The 18,018-nt window shown below is 45.5% G+C and overlaps 1 protein-coding gene across 14 annotated transcripts in view; it reads left to right on the top strand.

Annotated features, from left to right (window-relative positions):
- The window catches only part of BCL11A (BCL11 transcription factor A), a 102,212-nt gene that overhangs the window by 26,792 nt on the left and 57,402 nt on the right, over positions 1–18,018 (top strand). The gene's annotated exons all lie outside the window — the stretch shown is intronic.

The following is an 18,018-nucleotide window of genomic DNA, read 5'->3' as shown; positions in this document are numbered from 1 at the left end:
CTGGTGTTGGACGGCTGGCCCTCCTGTGGGTTCTGTGGTCAAGTTTTTTAGTCTTCTGGGAAAGAGAAGAATGTTCTCATCCAGTTCCTGGGCGGCTGTCCTGGGCGTATTGGCGGAGCCTTGGAGCTGTTGGAAAGAGTTGTAATGTGAGGAATTCTGCTTTGCAAGTAGTCACTTCTCCATCTGTCCAGAGTAAGCCAGAAATGGGGCGAGGGTCCTGTGAAGAACAGGAAGAAGGTTTCCTATTTGTGTGTGACTTGGTTAGGAGATGGCAGTAGGCTGACCAAGAAACCAAGCTAGGACTTTTAAGGGCTGGTGAACCCCCTGGCTTTCAGCATTTCTGTTCTCTTGTCTCTCTGACGTTCGCTTCACTGACCACACCTTAAAGGGGGGAGGGGGTTAATCAGAATTATACTCTGAGGGGGAGAGTATGGGAGTGTGTGTGTGTGTGTGTGTGTGTGTGTGTGTGTGTGTGTGAATATGTGTATGTAGGGAGTGCTGGGGGGTTAATAATCTGCTTCTATGAGGTTTTCATTTCTAGCTGAGCAAGTGCTGTGGTAAGGCAAGTCTGGAAAGCATGCTAGGGGACCTGAGAAAATTTTTGAATGGAAACTACAGTCAACAACTCCATATGATCCACATGTGGCTTTCCCTGAGGCAAGTTTTCAAGTGCATGGTGGCCTCCCCCAGTCACTCCGCAGGCTGCTCTGACACCATTAATATTTGCTGAAGCAAGACCTGAGGTTCATTGCAGAGGGATTACATAATGTATTCCGAAACCAAATGTCAGGGTTTTCCTTTAATTACCCATCCTTTTGAATTGGCTGGGCCACCATCAACCACCATTTATATAGTTTCAGAGTCCATTGGGTAGTTTGGAGGCGCCTACTGTGTGCAGAGGTCCCATGGGGGAACTGAAGAGTTGGCTTCCGCAGTGACAAGGGTTGGCTGGGAGTTCTGCTCACCTACTATGCTCTTCTATTCTATTTGAACCGAGGGAAGTTGTTCAACCAAGGGGTTGTCATCGGCATGGATTCAGGCCGTCTTCTGAGTTGGGGGTAGGGATGGAGGTGGCTGCTGAGAATACATGTGGGTAAAGAACTCCAAGCCTTACGTTTCAATTCTCATGCTGCCCTGGGACTACTGGATCCTTGCTTCCTTGCCCCTTGCCTTTTCCCCTGGTTCTCCACATTGTCTCTACCTGCCCCAGGTTCAGGACCGTAGCGGTATTCCTGATCACCCCAAAAGAGAAGTTCTGAATTTTGTTCCTGGTACTCCTAGATTGAAAAGCAGAAATGATAAAAGGAGTACCATTGCTTTAGAGGTCGTATTTTTCCCCTCCAGTTTTCTCCCCATTCTCTTGAAAATCAGGCCAGCTCTCTGATGGTGGCCTTTCATTTCGTTTTCTTTTTTGGTTCTGCCTTCATTAAGGTAAGCATGAATTTAATGCCCCAAGAGGCAGGCCGGCGACCCGTCAGGCCAAGTGCCTGGATGTGGCAACGCTATAATAAATATTGAATGGTGAGAGCAATGGAAATTTAACAAAGCCATAACTGAGGAGACCGCAGAGGGGCAGCGGACTGGTTAAGAGGCTGTCGGATGAGCTGGGTAGTATTTCTACTTCAACCTGATTGAAATGTCGACTAAAAATCAATGCTGTTGACTAGTGATAATTTACAACGTTCCCGGTGCTAAGTAGTTCCCCGCTTAAGAATGCGTTGGCTGGGCAGAGATTAGTGCAGGGAGTTGTGTGTGTCACAATGAATCAGACGCATTATAGGTCAGCCCTTTATTTGTTTCATCATGACTTTTACACAGTTGTCATGTAATTTATGGCTGCTTTCACGTTGTCAAACATTTTCATTGCATCTTCTTCTTTAACACACTCCTGACACCGACGCGCTGTCTTGGAAGGCTTGGTATTATTTCATAATCCGAGAGGAGGCCTATAAACCATCAAATTACACTATCTTCGGGCTAATCTAAATGCGCTGCAGATTAAAATCAGAGCTCATTTGTCCCTGATGCAAATTATTAAGTTCTAATTATAAATATCCATTTAATTACCCCATACATTTTTATTTTGCGGACCCTTTTGAGCACTGCTGTCTGCGGGGGGGGGGGGGGGGAGATGCATAGGAGACAATCTGCAGTAATTAATGTACACGTCCCAAATGTAAAGGATAAACATATGCTGCTTTGTTTGGCGTATTTATTGATTGATTAGATGTATAGAGACTTTGGCATCGGCACAATCCAAAGTTGAAATCTTTTTAAAAGTGAAAACTATTGAAAAATCTTTCGGGGAGGAAAAAACGAAATAGAGCCAACCAAGAGCTTTCTGCTAGAATACATCATCCTAAACTATGGGATTTTATCAAATTCTTAACTTGAATCAATCTAGATTTTGTAGAAGTTGAGGGTGAGAGAACTCCTAACTGTTTTGCACCTAGAATATGAAACTGTTATAGAAAAAACTGTAACGTTAAAAAAAAAAAAAGTCATCCTTTCCATCCCTGTTGCCATTTTCTGCTAGGAAATAACATTATCTGCCTGTAATAGGATGACAGTCCATTTGAGAGCATTATGATAAACTATTTTTGATTACCAAACAATAAAGTAAAAGAAGAAGAGAGATAAAATAAAAATTTGTAAAGGCCTTATAACTAGATGCTTACCCTTCCATGAAGGCAGTGGGAAAATTACCAAAACAGGTTTGAGGGAGTAAGGATTGAGGTCTCTTGGGATTTTTCATTTTTCTAGAGCTAAATTTTGACTTAAAAATTATTTATTTTTGAGAGAGAGAGAGCATACACATGAGAGTGGGGGAGGGGCAGAGAGAGAAGGAGACAGATGATCCAAAGTGGGCTTGAACTCACGACCCATGAGATCCTGGCCTGAGCTGAAGTCGGACACTTAACCAACTGAGCCATCCAGGCATCCCACCAAATTTTGACTTTTAATGATAATGGAAAGACACTGGTCTGGGAACCAGTATGCCTGGATTCTAACTCTGAACTGTGTGAAACTTTGGGTTCCCTTCCCCCTTCATTGGGTTCCTTTCACTGTAGTTTCCTTGTCTGTAGAATGAGTAGTTTGGAACTGGTGGGCCTCTAAGCCCCTGTCCTGTACTAGCATCCTCTAAACACCACAGGCAGATTCCCTGCTTCCTCTTCTAGCTGCTCTTTTTGGAATCTAGTTGGTGAAGGGGGCTCGCCTGCAGATAGGGCAGAATATTTTCTTTATTTGCCTCAAAGATAGGAGCTATGGTGGAGATTAAGTCTTGGGCTCGTGATCCCTTCACAGAAAGCTTAAGAGTAACTTTCAAATTGCTGGAAGCAAAATTGAAGCATGGTATAATGGAATGGTGATAATTCACAGAAGTTTCCAGCCTTACAAGATTTCTCTGTCTTTTAATTGTTGCAAGCTGGTTTTTTTTTTTGTTTTTTTTTTTTTAATATAAACTCTAAGGAGTGTAATGTGTATTTTCTCCAAGCTTGCTTTTTTGGGCAACTGTAGCTGTGTCAAAATAGAAATACGTTTGACAAAGAAATCAGTTGAATTTAAACAACCAGGTATTTTAAATTCAATTAACCGACTGAATTCAGTGATATTTTGCTTCTTCCTCCCCCAAAAGCTGGTTTCTCTGTATGGACATAGCCTACATATGCTGAGTTCTTGGAGTTACAAATTCTTGCTTGTTAAAGGCATCCGATGCAACATGTTTAGAAGAACTCTCCCTCTGTTAGTGTTGAAGACAGCATAAATTGAGGGAAAATGTTCTTTTTTTATTCATCATGTAGGTAAAAACATATGGCCTGTTCTGGGACATGTGATCTTTGCAATCCATTTTCTAAACTTGGTGTTTACCACTGACTTTTAGCACGGATGTTTCTGTTTTCCAACTGTCCAGCAAATACCATTTATGCATGGCATTAAATTAGATATAGAATGATGTTTTCAGAAGCATGCTGATAAACAACATTCAGACTTACCCTTTGGATAATGATTATTTAAAACTTTCTTTTATTATCCCACATGCTAAGAATAAGGGGGAAATGAACCAGTTGTGAAATAACGTGTAGGACACAGGCACTCTTGAGATCTATAGCTTCAATAAAAAAGCAATTTATTTAAATTACTGCCTGTTTAATTTATAATGTTTTGGGGATTTTTATTAGGAGTGCTCTATTAGGGCACTGATAATCAGCTGTTTCAAATTTTGCATACTCTTCTGTCTCAGGCAGAAAAACAAAATAGAACCAAATGCTAAAAAAAACAAACAGGGAAAAGGAAAAAGTTTAGCCCTGACTCAACCCAAAGGAAGATAATGGGCAGACTGAGTGAATGGTAGCCACCCAGAATCATTACTTTCCCCCCTTCGGTTATTACCTGAAGAGAAAGCACGATAGCATTCACATGCCAAAGAGATAGGCGACAAAATATGTATTCAGATATGATGTTTAGGATTTCATAGCCCGATAGTCTCTCTTCTCCCCCTACCCTGCATTGTATTGTGCAAATGTATCAGTGGTGTATTGTTAATGTGTGATAGGATGCTACTGCTGGGACAGTCTGGGCTCACTAATGGGGTCAGCTGTGTCACAACGTGATATATGGATTATGTTTACCGTGGCATATTTTGTTTGTGAGCTGGGCTGTGAGATGGGAGCAGATGATAAATGAAGATACCTACAGTTTTCACACTAGGTCCTGTGGTCCCAAGTCTCCAAAACAATCAAGCACTGCTGATAATGGAGAGGTATTTGTGGGGACATAATTGACTTCAAAGTTTTAGATCTCTGGCTGAAGTTTAGGATGTGATAGTCCATTAAGTTAATGTCTTTACTTAAAGCTCCTATTTGACTTAAATAAATTATTTAGGGTTTATTACCAGCACCTTGGTAAACTCATGAACCTTCAGGCTAGTTAAATAACTTTCCAGTGGCTTTTCTGTGCCTTCACGATTCATTTGCTTGGGCTCCTTCCTGTGTGTTTATATGACTTCTAAATTTCTTTCTCAAGTTTCAGTGGCAACGAATGATTTTTCTTACTGGTGAGGTACACCTATAAAAGACTTTTCTCTTTTGGAAAAAAAACCCCAAATACAGTGAAACTATCATCATAAGATATACCCCCCCCACACACACATGCTTATATGTATGTACCATACATATGTGCATATATACATACACACATATAATGTGTGTGTGTGTAAATATATCTAGTGCTTGTATACATTGTGTGTGTGAATATATATTTGCGTACTCTCTCTGTCTCTATACATAGAGAGAGATTGAGAGAGAGTAGGAAGATCTTCAGATTTACCATGATTCCATTAAGTTAATATAAAAGTTTTAAAAAGTCATCCATTATGAATACTTCTTTTCATCAAATTCTGACTTAGGCAAATCCGTTTCACACTGTTTGTCTCTGAGGGTCTGCTATTCACATAGCCCTGGATTGAGGGGCAGAGTTTCAAGTTTAGGGACAACAGGTTCAAGCTGAAATCATGGATGGCAGCCTGCACCCTTGGCCTTCACTGAGTTTAGGAGGCTAGTCTTTCTCTTGGTGGCAGTAACACTTGTTGCCTTAAAGTCCTCTTCTTCACAGTTCTGCCGCAAGTATATTTCCTGACCCGCCTCTGCATCTGGTTAAATGGACTTCAGTAATCTGTGCAGTTACTTCTTACTTATTTTATATCCTGAAAGATATTAAGTCCAACAAGCTTTTACCCACTGAGTCTACAGAGAAAACGGCCAGGCAATTTTTGTTTCAATCTCCGTGTCTCTCTGGAGCACTAGTTCCAGAGGCTGATCAATAGGTTTTATTGTAGACCTCACTGCCTCTAAAAGCATTGTGACCTTATCCTGTCTAAAAATAGTATTTGCTCTTGCCTGCAGAACCTTGACCTGTGAAAACCCATTTGGAACATAACTGACATATCTAGTCAGCTGTATATCCAAGACATGCTCTGTGAATGAATTCTGTGCAGAACTGTCCGGGAGAACACTTTCTTTGAAGAAAAATAAATACCAGTTCTGAACACTGGGAGTGTACCTGCTTGCCTAGAGAGGTGATGGGCCACACAGTGGGGAGTGAGGAAGACTCAGGAACTAGGGAGCTGTTGAGAGGGGTGAGAACCCTCACAGAGGACTCTCAGAGGGTGTATCTGGTCCCCAGTAGGGCAGGGGACTGCAAAGGAACAGGAGGAGTTTGAGCTGAAGTGCCAGGTGGCTTTGAACAAGGTCCGTGACCCTTTTTATAGAGAGTGATTCCCTGAATGCTTTCCTCGGCACCTTTTGTCTTGAACCACGGTAGAAGGGATCCTCCAAAGCAGGACCTAGATGCAAAGAAGTATTTCGGAGTTTAAAGTAACTCCCCTATTTAATGATAAGGAATTATTGTCACTTTAATTTTTTTGGGTGTGATAATGGTTTTGTGGTTAAAAAAGAGGTCTTTATCTTTTAAAAATACATACTGAAGTATTTGGTGATGAAATGATAGGATGTCTGGAATCAATGTAAATTATCCAGTGGGTAGGGTTGGCAATAGGGTTATAGATAAAACAAGTTTGGCCATGAGTTGCTAGTGATTGAAGTCGAATGACGCACACTTGGGAGATGATTTATACCGTTCTCTGTATGTCTGTATGTATGTGAGATCTTCCTGAAAATGAAGGGGCTGCCTGACTGGTCAAGAGCAAAATGGCCTTGCCCAATGGATGTTGTTTCTTCACTAAGGATTCAGCTCAGAGGTAGTGATGGAGGCAGGTATCCTTTAGGGAAGAAAGTGCTTGTGAGCTCAAGTCTTGTATCTGGAAAGTTCATCGTTAAGGGGATCCTCTTAGAGTCTTCGCTGTGCACCGTGTTTCATTCTTCTGGAGGCAAAGGACTGCCCAAATTTGTTTTGGCACGTGAAGAGGAGTTGGAGCTGGAGTTGAATTGAATTCTGGCATCAGTGCCTCCTTTCTTGGTGGGTGTTGGGAAGAGCAGGTGGGAAGTGCCCATTTACCTGGTAGTGTCGAGGAAGATAAGGCTCTTGGGCCTTCCTGTGGCCATCAAGCTCTGGCTATTTGAGAAAGATGGTTTGCCTGAGAGGAGGCTGGCCGTGCTCTAAGGGAGAAGGGGACCGAAGCCCAGCGGAGAGAGTGCTGGGGCACAACCTCTGGAAGATGGGAGGGCGCAGGGCAATGGTGGAACCGCTGTAAAGGGGCATTTGTTCTGTTTAGCAAAAGCCAGGGCTGTCTCAGCTCAGCTTGAAAGCAAGGTCACTGGTGGGCTTCGTGCGGCTGGACACACATTGGAGCCGGGGTGGGCCCGGTCTCTGGCGTGTCTGCCGCCTGGAAGCTGAGAGCAGCCTCACAGAGCCATTCTCAGGCACAGGCCCCTCTGCTTTCACAAAATGTCCGCTCCTGCTCACTTCATGCAGAGGCTATTATTAGCAAGTGTCACTCGGTTATCTGAGAGTGGCGCTTTTAGCTGCCATCGAAGTGCCTGACACTTGGGTTTACAGCAGATTAAATTAAATTTTAGGCCGGTTTGGCTTCACTGGCAGTAGACAATGGGACCAGCTGTTGTAGAAATGTAACCTGGCACCCTCAAGAAACTATGTGAGTGCGCAGGCGCTCAACGCATGCACCTGTGGGAGTTCTGAGCATGCAGGTGGCTCTTGGGCAATTAAGGACCTGACAAGCCACCATTGTGGGAATGGGGAGAGGGCCATTGTCTGGGGTTGACCACCGGGTACACCTCCATTTTCTCTTCTCCGCATTTCATCCCTTCCCAAAAAACTGTTTGTTCAGACAGGTTGTTTCTCCATCTTGGTTTCATTGTGCTTGTTGACAGAAGGGAGTGTATGAAGCTGGAATAATCTTTCTGCTGTTTGCACATCCATGTCACTGTTTTTCTGCAAAGGGGTTAAGTTGCATGAAAACACCAATGGGAACCAACGGAAGGATGTAGGTGATTTTGGGCTCATTCTAACATGGTGACCGAGTTGACGTGATGGCTGGTATAGGCAGAAAGTCTGGCTGCTCCCCTGTCTTGCCTTATACCTCAGACTCCTGTAGGTCCAGCAGGTTGCGGGGAAGTCTTCTCTTCCAGAGGCAAATGTCTTTGCTTTCCTTGGCACTTGGTGTGCTTGTGCCTGTGAATTTGGGACCTTTGTGCTTCTACTATTGAGTCAGAGCAAAATCGTGTACGTCAACATCACTTATTTAAGATTCTTCAGAAAACTGTGTGGATAATTTCTCCTTATAAACAGAACACAAATGTGTATGTTGTTGCACCGAAGGGCGATGCTCTTTATTTTTATAATCTGGATTTTAAAAAACTCTGCGGCACTCGATTTCCTCAGACTCCAGAATTTATACTCACTGATTAGAAATGCATTATGCAAATAATTCAGTTTACATATCCAAATACTGTTTTGCATCATTCACACCTCATGTCTTGAAAAAAAAAGTGAAATTTTCCTCAAAATAAACAAAACCTGCAGAAGAGTTTATTGTAAGGGTGAAAATTAGAGAGGCACCCATTTGCCTGGGAACTTTTGAGGAAGATTCTAATACTTGTGCATACATAATCTTGCAAAGTTTTTTTTTTCCTTCTTTTTTGGCTGCTATGCATAGGACGTGCCATTCAAGGTATATGATGTTATCTTTGGCTTCCTGAATTTTTCAATGTTCAGAAAAAAGCAGTGGCTACATCAGATCCATATTTGTGCATATGTACATACAGCCATAAGTGAAAAGTTAAGTGGAGGCAATTGAAGGAGATACAAAAATTGCTTACCAGTGACATGGTTTTGCTGCTAAAGAAAGGGGAAAGGAGGGAGATGAAAACTTTTGATAACTCTTGTCAAGAGAGAGTTAACTAAGCATAGCCATGAATGCTTCAGTTCCAGATTGGCAAATGGCAAGGCCCTGCAAAAGTATCTCTGCTTTCAGTGGGTTTTTATTGTCATTGGAGTAATTCAGGGGAATACAGGATGTGACCTCGAGGCCTTGTCTTTAGAAGCACATTCCCAATGCCCACGTGAATGTCTAAACCAGTGGCTTTGACCTCATGTGTCAGAACAGAATTGGCGTCAGAAATCTGCCCAGGATTCCAGTGGTTCCAGCCTCACTCTCTGGGGCGGTTAACCTACTGCTGTTGCAAAGCCTGTCAGATTTCAGGAGGAATTTCCCTCAGAAGGAAGGAAGGATGGCAGGAAGGGAAGCAGGCAGGCGGGAGGGGACCTCGCCTTTTCTCTGTGGTCTGAGTGCCGTCATCTTTCTCAAACGATGCTCCACACCCATCTCCCCTAACAGGTTACAGACACATTTTTGGCACCGCATAAAGTAAGCGTTCCAACATGTTTTTAATCTTTAACTTTCACGTCGTTAAAAGTCTGATGTACTGACTTTCAGCTGCCTGCAGATAGTTCAGGGCACAGCACCTGACAGGTGTAATGTTTTGTTTTATGTCTCTCAATATGGAGGTTATAGAATCAAAAACTCTGCGAAATGCTTTAAAGATGTTGATATTCGTATGCCAAACTCTCATGGTCCTTAGGTTCTTTCTTGCCCCACTTTCACACCTACATTTTTTTTTTGTAGCCTGTATTTGAAAGGGGCTCTTGGTATACGTGGGAGACAAGAAATTTCTTGGTTTCGTGTTACCTACCAGAGGGTCAGGACTGAGAAATCCCACTTCTCCTCATTTTTTCTCAAGGGCTGAGAGATATGTCCTGTAGCTCTTTCAAAGAACGAACGCTCCTTTTGTTGTGGGTCATAGGGAGACAGATTTGGTGGTACTGTGGCTGCGGGTCTGAACTCAAATGATGGAAGGCCAGGGACGAGTAACCCCGTGAACTACCGCCGTGAACAACCGCATCCTGATCTTTGCCCATCGAGCAGCGGCGTGTTGATGGGTCCGTCCAGCTTGACTGGAGCATGAATAGTAACTGCTGGGTCCTCGGCATGCCCCATGGCACCTCCTTTTACATTCTGGTTCTGGAGGGACTTTTAAAGGAACTGGGTAATGATAAGTGGGCTCTTAAAATCTCCTCAGCGTTCTCTGATGGGTTTCTGTGTCGTCTCTCACCCGCCCCTGGTGGGTGGTGATTCTCAGATTGAGTGCGATGCTTCTCGCCTTGCCCCACCCCCCCACCCCCCCCATGTCTGTGTGTGTGAGAAACTGACATTCTCATGTGCGATGGCCTCCCATGTGCTGTTTCTGGCTGGCCCCACCTCCTAGTCTCCACTTGAGTAAGCATATTGAAATTCAGGTGAATCAGGATGTCGTTTTACAGGAATAATCTTGAGTCTACTCTAACGCAGACACTTTACAACATAAATACATTTTATTAATACTAAGTAATAACAAAATTATTGGGACTCGCTTCATGCTGGGCTGCAGCACACCCATGTGGAAGTAAAGGTCTGATCCGCTGCCTTCCTTATACAGTTGGGGAGCTCTGCGGACCTTGATGGAGGGAACCAGACAAGAGTTGAGGCCCAGCCTTTTTGGAGGAAGTCTGGAAAGAGAAAACCTAGGCCTAATTTTGCTTTTTCACATTAAGATAGCTAATATTTTTAAAGCGTTTTTTAAAAAATGCCTCCCTTTCCCTAAAATTGAGTCTTAGGGCAAAGCTCTTGTTCCTTGCTGACCAGAGTATCTGAGCAATCAGAGAATAAAGTACAGGTTTTTGAGTCTAATTTCCTTCATGAAAGAGGGAAGTAAATATTTACTGAGCATCTTCTTTGTAGACATAGAGTCATGAAGTCCTAGCATCTACCCTCTCATTATACAGACGAAGAAGGTTGAGGCTGAGGAGGGGCGATGATGGGCCTGAGGCCACTCACTAGGCAGTGATAGAATTGGCACAGAGCCCAGGCCTCACACCCTCACCCTGGCTCGCTCTACCAACTCATACAGCCTCTCCTTACCCAGCGGGACCCAGGGTGACCCTCCTGTGCTTCTGCTGAGAGACTCGTGCTGCTTCTGGTGCTTTTATGTGTGATGGCTAGAATGCTTTCCAGAACTGGAGCTTTGCTGAGAAAGACTCCAGAGAACGGTCCTGTGCTTTGCCCTTTCCTCACGGCCTCCTTCTTTCCCTGCCCTGTTTTGGGCAGCTTGCCTGCCATGTTTCCTGATGGGGCTCACACAGTGTGGTAGTTCTGAGGTTTGCACAGTGTGCAAATGGGGCAGCTTGGCATTTTTATCCAGATCACTGGGCATGGGTTGGGAGGGTGGAGCTGGGGTGGTGGGGGAACCTGTACCTTGTCAGTGTTAGACGGGTCTCGAGAATTGACCAGCTCAACCTCTTCCTCCTCCACATGTGTTCTATTTTTAAAGACATCTCTCAATAGCAGGAAATCCTTCCTTTTGTCTACCTTAAATCTCTTATGCTTCAGTTTAAACCCATTTCCTCTTCATTCCAAAGAAGACAGAGTATCTCATCACCAGCTTTGGGCTGAAACCCCTCATGTTTTACAGTTCTTTGCTCTGTTCCTTGCCACTTCTCCTTCCTGAATATTCCTGAATAACCTCTGTTCCCTGAACTTGAATTCATGGATCTATTGTCTTTTAACCTGTTTATCATTTTTGTACTTCTTTTTAGAACCTCCTGGTTCTAACCTTCCTGGATCTTTTACTCAAACACTGGTCTGATTACTGTGCAGTGCACTGGCCAGATACTTTAGTGTTTTCCACATTCCTTACTCTGAGACCTGCACTCCGGTATCTTGCTTACTTTTTAAAAAAGAGCGAGCATTCATGTTCAGCCTGGTGTCCAGGAGGAGTTCTAGATCTTCTTCAGCCATCTTTGAGTGCAATTAAACTTTCACTCCCAACTGTATTGAAGCCACATCTCTCCTTTTCCAGACTCTCCTCTCTGTCCTTGTCCACACTGAACTTAGTTCTCCCCTGGTGTCCCAAGCCCCGTGGCCACCTCTCTGCTTCTCCCGGTGACAGGGGGTTATGATCCTGCCTCTTGGCTCCTCTCCCAGTGACAACTTCATGGAGGCTGAGAAATACAGTGAGTGGCCTTTCTTGCCTCACTTGCTGCTGGTGAGAGCTGTTCATAACTTTCCGCTGACATCTGGAGAACGTAGGCTTTGGGGAGCAGAGCCCAGATTCCCTGGGAGCCAGCAAAGCCAAGTCTTTTTTGAGTTTCCAGCACAATCCGTGTTACAGTAATAGGAATTGGTCATTGTGTTTAATAGTAAAACAAAACCTAAGTGCACACGAAAAGCACATCCCTTCTGTGTGCTGGGGTGAGGAGAGGTGACAGCGAGTGTGTAGGATGATATGAAAAGCATTACGGACATGGGAAAGCATTTCAGAGCACACAAACATGGCATGAGTAATGGCAGGCTTATAGCCACGAGGCTAGATTTTCAGCCCTGCCTCCCTTTTATGTACCCTAGTTCAATCAGGACGTATATGGAGTGGTGAGAAGAGGGGTCGCCTGCCCTTCAGACTGCAGGGCATTTGTAGCACAGGACCGTTTCGTGGGTGTAGGCCCAGCAGAGCCCAGAGAACAGCCTCTGTCTGGATCTTTCTCAGACTGACTTGTTCACTTCCCGCTCTGCCTAGCCCAGAGGTGATTCGGTAATCCCCACGGTATGACCTCACAGTGGGTTAAGTGGCTTGGGAACTTTAGCCTTCAGTCTCAAGTCAGGAGCACAAATAAGGAAGCTGGGAAGTTGAGTGATCAAGAGTCGGTCGGCAAGTCCTGCATCCATTTCAGACCCTGCTCCCAGGTGCCCCTCTCTTCACCGCCACATTCTCCTTGCCTGAAAGCACTGGGCTGTGCTTCGAGGAATAAAGAGGTAGCCTGGTCCCACACACATGCCGAGTGCTTGCTGCTGTGTTTGCCTTTCCCTGAGCTGGGTGGCTCCAAGGCCACTTCCCCAGCTAACTAAGAATGTGTGAGTGGGGACCCAGCAAAGGCCTGACCCCCATCAGGAAGTGGCTGCAGCCCCTCTGCTCCCTTTGGTGGAGGTATCGCCCTGGGATTAGTGAGAGGGCATCGGTAGTATTCATATGGCCTCCTGGGGGTTGGTATTTTCTACTGCCAAAACCATAACTGTTTCGAAGGCAGGGATCGGGTTTTATTTTTTGTATTTTCATGTCTCACATAATGCTGGTCTATAGATGGCGTTTAGTTCGTACTTTGTTCTGGCTGATTAATTGAAAATTGAAAGGCCAGCATTTCGATTGGATTCCTTGGCTCCCTGTTGAGGAAAGGTGCAGAGGCTAGGTGAGTTTACCTTCTTCTTTCTCTCTGTGGACAAGCTGAGAAGGGGTTGGGATGGGTACGATGCCTTCGTGGCCTTCACCTGCAGGCGCATTTTCTCTTGACGGAGCAGCAAGCTCTTTGTAGCTCTGCCCCTTCTTACCTGGACTTCAGTGTGGGGGAGGCTCCTCAGGGCTGGGCCAACCCTGAGGAGGGCAGCTAGGGCTACCCTGGGAGTGTGGGTAGCTGGGAGCATAGCCTGTGTTCAGAAGAGAGTGAGTCCTGCTTTTCTTCTGGTAGCTCTGGCTGATGCTGGGTTTGGGTTTAAATGGTGATATTCTTTCTTTCTTTTTGTGTATGTGTATGCAAGACCTTTGATATTTGAGTAGGGAAATCCTCTCTAATGCATGGAATTCACAGACTCCGGCAGTGTGTTACCCTTTTCAGTGTGTTGTGAAGAGAGTCATCCAGACCAACTAGATTTATTTGTACAACTTTGATTTCTTTCATAAGAAAAAAATTCCAATTTACGTTTATGTTTAGATGGCCTGTTCTCTGAGTCTCAGGGCTGTCCAGAAGTGGACTGCTCAGCAGGGCCAGGCTCAGCACTGCTGTCCCATCAGTGGCCAGGGTGCCTGTGACCTCTCATGGTACTGGAGGTGGTCCAGCATGAGAGCACTCCTCTTGAGAACCTTCGGGAGCATTGCTGGCTGGAAGTGCTCTTGGGGAAGTCTAGGAGGAAATGGCTTGTGTGGCCAGGAGTCCCTGTGCTCTGCCTCTGCCCACCTGCCTGCCTGTCTTTCTCAGGCCAGGCTGCCTTCCTAACTCTCTTCTCCCCACCCACCCTCCTCCCCTCCTGCTCCTTCCCCTCCCCTGATCTTTCTTTGGGCATTTAGGAGAATTCAAGATAGTGGATCTAGAATCCAAGTCTTCACCACAGGCCAGAAATCTTCTTTTCCATAGAGGTGCCTGTCTGTGGAAGGCATTGAGTCTCTGGCCTGTTGAGATAATGGGTCTCCTGCTCATTGAACTCCAAGGTGTTTATAACACAGGACCCCTTTGTCAGTGTTGACCCAGCTGTGCTCTCTTCTAAAGCTGGGTCTTACTTCTGTTTCCCAGATACTGGTATTATGGGATTATCAGTTGTGGCAGGAGGCTTTTTCTTTTTGTTTTCCTCTGCGGTGGCCAGGGATGAGTTGGTTCCATCGTGGATGGGAGCAGGCAGCCAGCCCTTAGAGGGAGGTGGGATCTAGAAGGGAGAAGGCAGGATAGGGAAGGTCCTGGCAGAAATTGAAGATAAGCTCCAACAAGAGAGAAGAAGCAGGAGTTCTTGCTAGAGACAGAGCCAACACCCATCTCTAGTGAAGGTGCCCCTATGGGTGCTTGGCCTTAGGGGCACCTGGACTGTGGCTTCTTCAGTGTAGCCTCAAGGGGGGCATGGAAGCAGCATGTCCCTTACCACCTGGCCTTGAACGCTCCTGGGGACTGAGCCCAGGGGGGCAGGAACTCCATTTAGTGCCACCCCTAGCATGAAATTCCTTGTCCCACATTCCACCTTCTTGTCGTGGTGTCGACTGCATAGACTGGGGACTGGAGCATGATAGGGGGTGCCTCAAACCTAATTAGCTTGTGAGTCCCTTACTCTCGCCATCCTCCTTCCAGGGGAGAACGTTTCAAAGAGTTGTGTTGGGTGGGAAAGACAAATTCACCACCCCTCAAGGCTTGGTGGCCCGTGGAGTTTGGTGCTGGTGGGGCAGGTCCTCGCTATCCCTGAAGCTCTTCTTAAACGGTGACTGTTTGGTGGGCCGCCCATACATTGCCTCTCTCAGGGGTAACTAGAGGTGGTGGTGTGGTCAGATGTGACTTGTGAGCTGTGCCCTGAGGTGTCTGTTTTTGGGTAAAATTCATCTCTGCGGTGGCTAAGTGGTAAAACGCCTTCCTCCTGTGTCATCCGAAAGGACATCATGTGGGTGGGCAATGTGGTCAAGTGTACTCCTTCACTTTAGATGTGTGTTGCAGTAAAACCTGCCTGTTCTCCTACCCCTCCTTCAAGGTGACTCATAGTTGAGAAGCTGAAAGAAAATAAGCCATCTTCACCAGACTGTGAACCTCTCCAGGCACTGAACCAATCTCAAGTGATGGGGATGCCCTGATGCCTACCTCACTGAAGCCTCTTAAATTAGATAAACAACATGGAGTTCTTCAGGGCTTTTGTTTTCACAGGGCCAAAGAATTAGAGCTGAGGGGAGAGGCAGATACCATCTAATCTCATTTTGTAATTCAACATGTGTTTATTGAACACTTGCTCTGTGCCCAGCACTGTATCAGGTGCTAGACCTGCAGAGGTGAGCAAGACTAGGCAAGTTTCCTCTCATGAAGGGTTCTCATTTGGAAGATGAGTGTGTGTGTAGGCATGGGGGACAAATTCTTTCTGCCTGAGGGTCAGACACAGACATGCAGCCCCAAAATGGAAAGCCCACAGGCCAGGAGAGGACAAGGGACTGGTCCGGGCCACCTTAACTACTTAGCACAGCTTAGCCACCATCCCGATTAGGTTTTCCTGAGTCCCCAACCCATACTTTTTCTAGCACATCAAGGGGCTGCCTTTGGCTACTCAACATTTATAGGCGGGGATCTAGGTGCCTCTGAATTGCCCCCTTTAAAGCATCCTGCATAAGTAGGCTTCCTCTTCTCACAGCTCCCCAGGAAAGGTTGAGCATAAAGCTTCCTTTGCAGCTCCCACTTCAAGTGTTTCTTAGCCTTCCAAGTTGTCTGGATAAAGTTGTGGCCCCAGGTCGCTGCACACATATTCATTTGGAAGTCCCTGAGACACTTGTGTATCCTGGGAAGACTTACTGTATCTTTGGCCCAGTTAGTACCAAGCACTGAGCCATATCCTTTCTAAGGCATTTGAATGCCTGTCCCAGTTACTGGCAGGCCAGCTTGGTGAGTTGGGGGCAGTGAGTGAAGCACCTCATATTCTTATTTATTTGTTTGTTTTGAAAGAAAATTCTCACTCCCTTTACCGTTCTTCCTGTTCTTTTGCCTCCATGGAAACAAAGTGCACAAAGCTTGGAAGAGAATTAGTGACACTCCTCCCCACCAGTGTCTTATATTACGAGCTTCTTCTGTGCCTACTGCATTTTCAACTTATTACAGCTTTTCTGTGGCTTGGAAAATTCGTTGACTGAGTGATGATTGTTTTCATGAAACAGTGCAACTTGTAAAGCAATGGTTGTCATTAATAGTGCAGTTATGTAGAGAGTAGCTCTTTAAGCCTTCAGTTTCAAATCAGATTAGCGCTGTTAACTTAAAATAGCCCCAAAAAAGAAGAAAGAAGAAAAAAAGAACTGTCGGAAATCAGAGGGAAATATTAGCATTATGAAACATGTTAACAAGTGGCCATTAGCACTTTATGTCTGCATGAATAGCATCTTTAAGTGTTTTATTGGTAACAGAATAGAGTGGAGTCACATAGAATGGCATTACTTTTCAAATTGGCAAGTTCTTTTAATTCAGACTTCTCCTTGTTATTGCCTACTGGGGAGCATTTATTCACCTGTCAAAATGTACACCAGGGTGGGAAAAGGTACTTTAGCTGTTCTGGCTGATCCCGGGCTCTCAGGTGTAAAGGATTTGTCCCTTTACCATGCCTCCCCCCACTCCAGCAACCCTCCCCACCAGCAGAAGGGTGAGTCTGAAAGAGCAAAAGGTGATGAGTGATGCTATGGAGGGAGTGGTCCAGTGCTATGTAAGTATGTGGCCATATGCATTTCAGTGTGCCCAGGCAAGTGGCTGGCTGCCACGAGGTGTGTGTGCGGATCACTGAGCTGGGGGCGCTCGGAAGAGCTGCTGGTGGTGGGCTCTTAGCTTCTCCTTCCGGAGGCTCCTTTTAAGCCTTAGGGAAAAGACTCCACTTTGGTCTTGACTGGCCTCTCTCAAGAGCCCCCTCTTCCCCATTCTTTTCCCTTTCCCAAACCAGCTGGACCCCTCTATGTTATAATGCAAAATGCTGTTCCCTCTGGGCCTCAGGGCCTGTGGGGAAAATGGAATTTGGCAGAAACTCAAACTCCAAAGCCCAAGTGACCCCAGGTCTGGCTGCCTGATGGTTTTATAGATATGGCGTTGAGTGGCCTCCTGGCAGTTAGGGATTCTGGAGGTTCCCTCCTTCATTTTTCAACACATTTTTTTGCAAACTTGCCATGTGCCAGGAACTGTTCTTGGTGTTGAGCACATAGCAATGATCAAAGCATTCAAAAATCCCTGACCTTGGGGTGCCCCCATTTTAGCTGGGGAGACAGATAGTAAATGAATAAAAATGTGAATTATATAGTGTGTCAGAATGTGATCAAACTGCTTTGGAGAAAAGTAAGGCGGGGATGAGGGATGGGGAATGTGTGGTGGGCACACTTTAAATAGGATGGTTAGGGATGGCCCCACCGAGAAGAAAGGCTCCAAGGAATGAGACAATCGGCCATGTGGATTTCTGGGGGAAGAGAGTTCCGAGCCAAACAAATAACAAATGCAAAGACCTTGTGCATAGTCTGCCTGGTTGTTGGAGGAGGAGCAAGGGGTCCTTGCGGTCTGAGTGGAAGGTGTAAAGGAGGTGGGTGGGAACTGAAGTCCAAGGGACAAGAGACCAGTGCCTTGTTGGCCATTGTGAGGAGTTTGGCTTTGACTCCAAGGGAGATGGAAGCCACTGGAGGAGTGGCATCATGTGACTTAGTTTTCTAGAAGGTCACTTTGGCTGCCTTTTGAGACTTGTGTAGGGGGAGGTGAAGCAGAAGCATT

Source organism: Prionailurus viverrinus, chromosome A3 (genome assembly GCF_022837055.1).
Source record: "Prionailurus viverrinus isolate Anna chromosome A3, UM_Priviv_1.0, whole genome shotgun sequence".
NCBI classification, from domain to species: domain Eukaryota; kingdom Metazoa; phylum Chordata; class Mammalia; order Carnivora; family Felidae; genus Prionailurus; species Prionailurus viverrinus.
The sequence above is the reverse complement of the archived record's forward strand: the minus strand, read 5'-3'. Positions and strand labels throughout refer to the sequence as shown.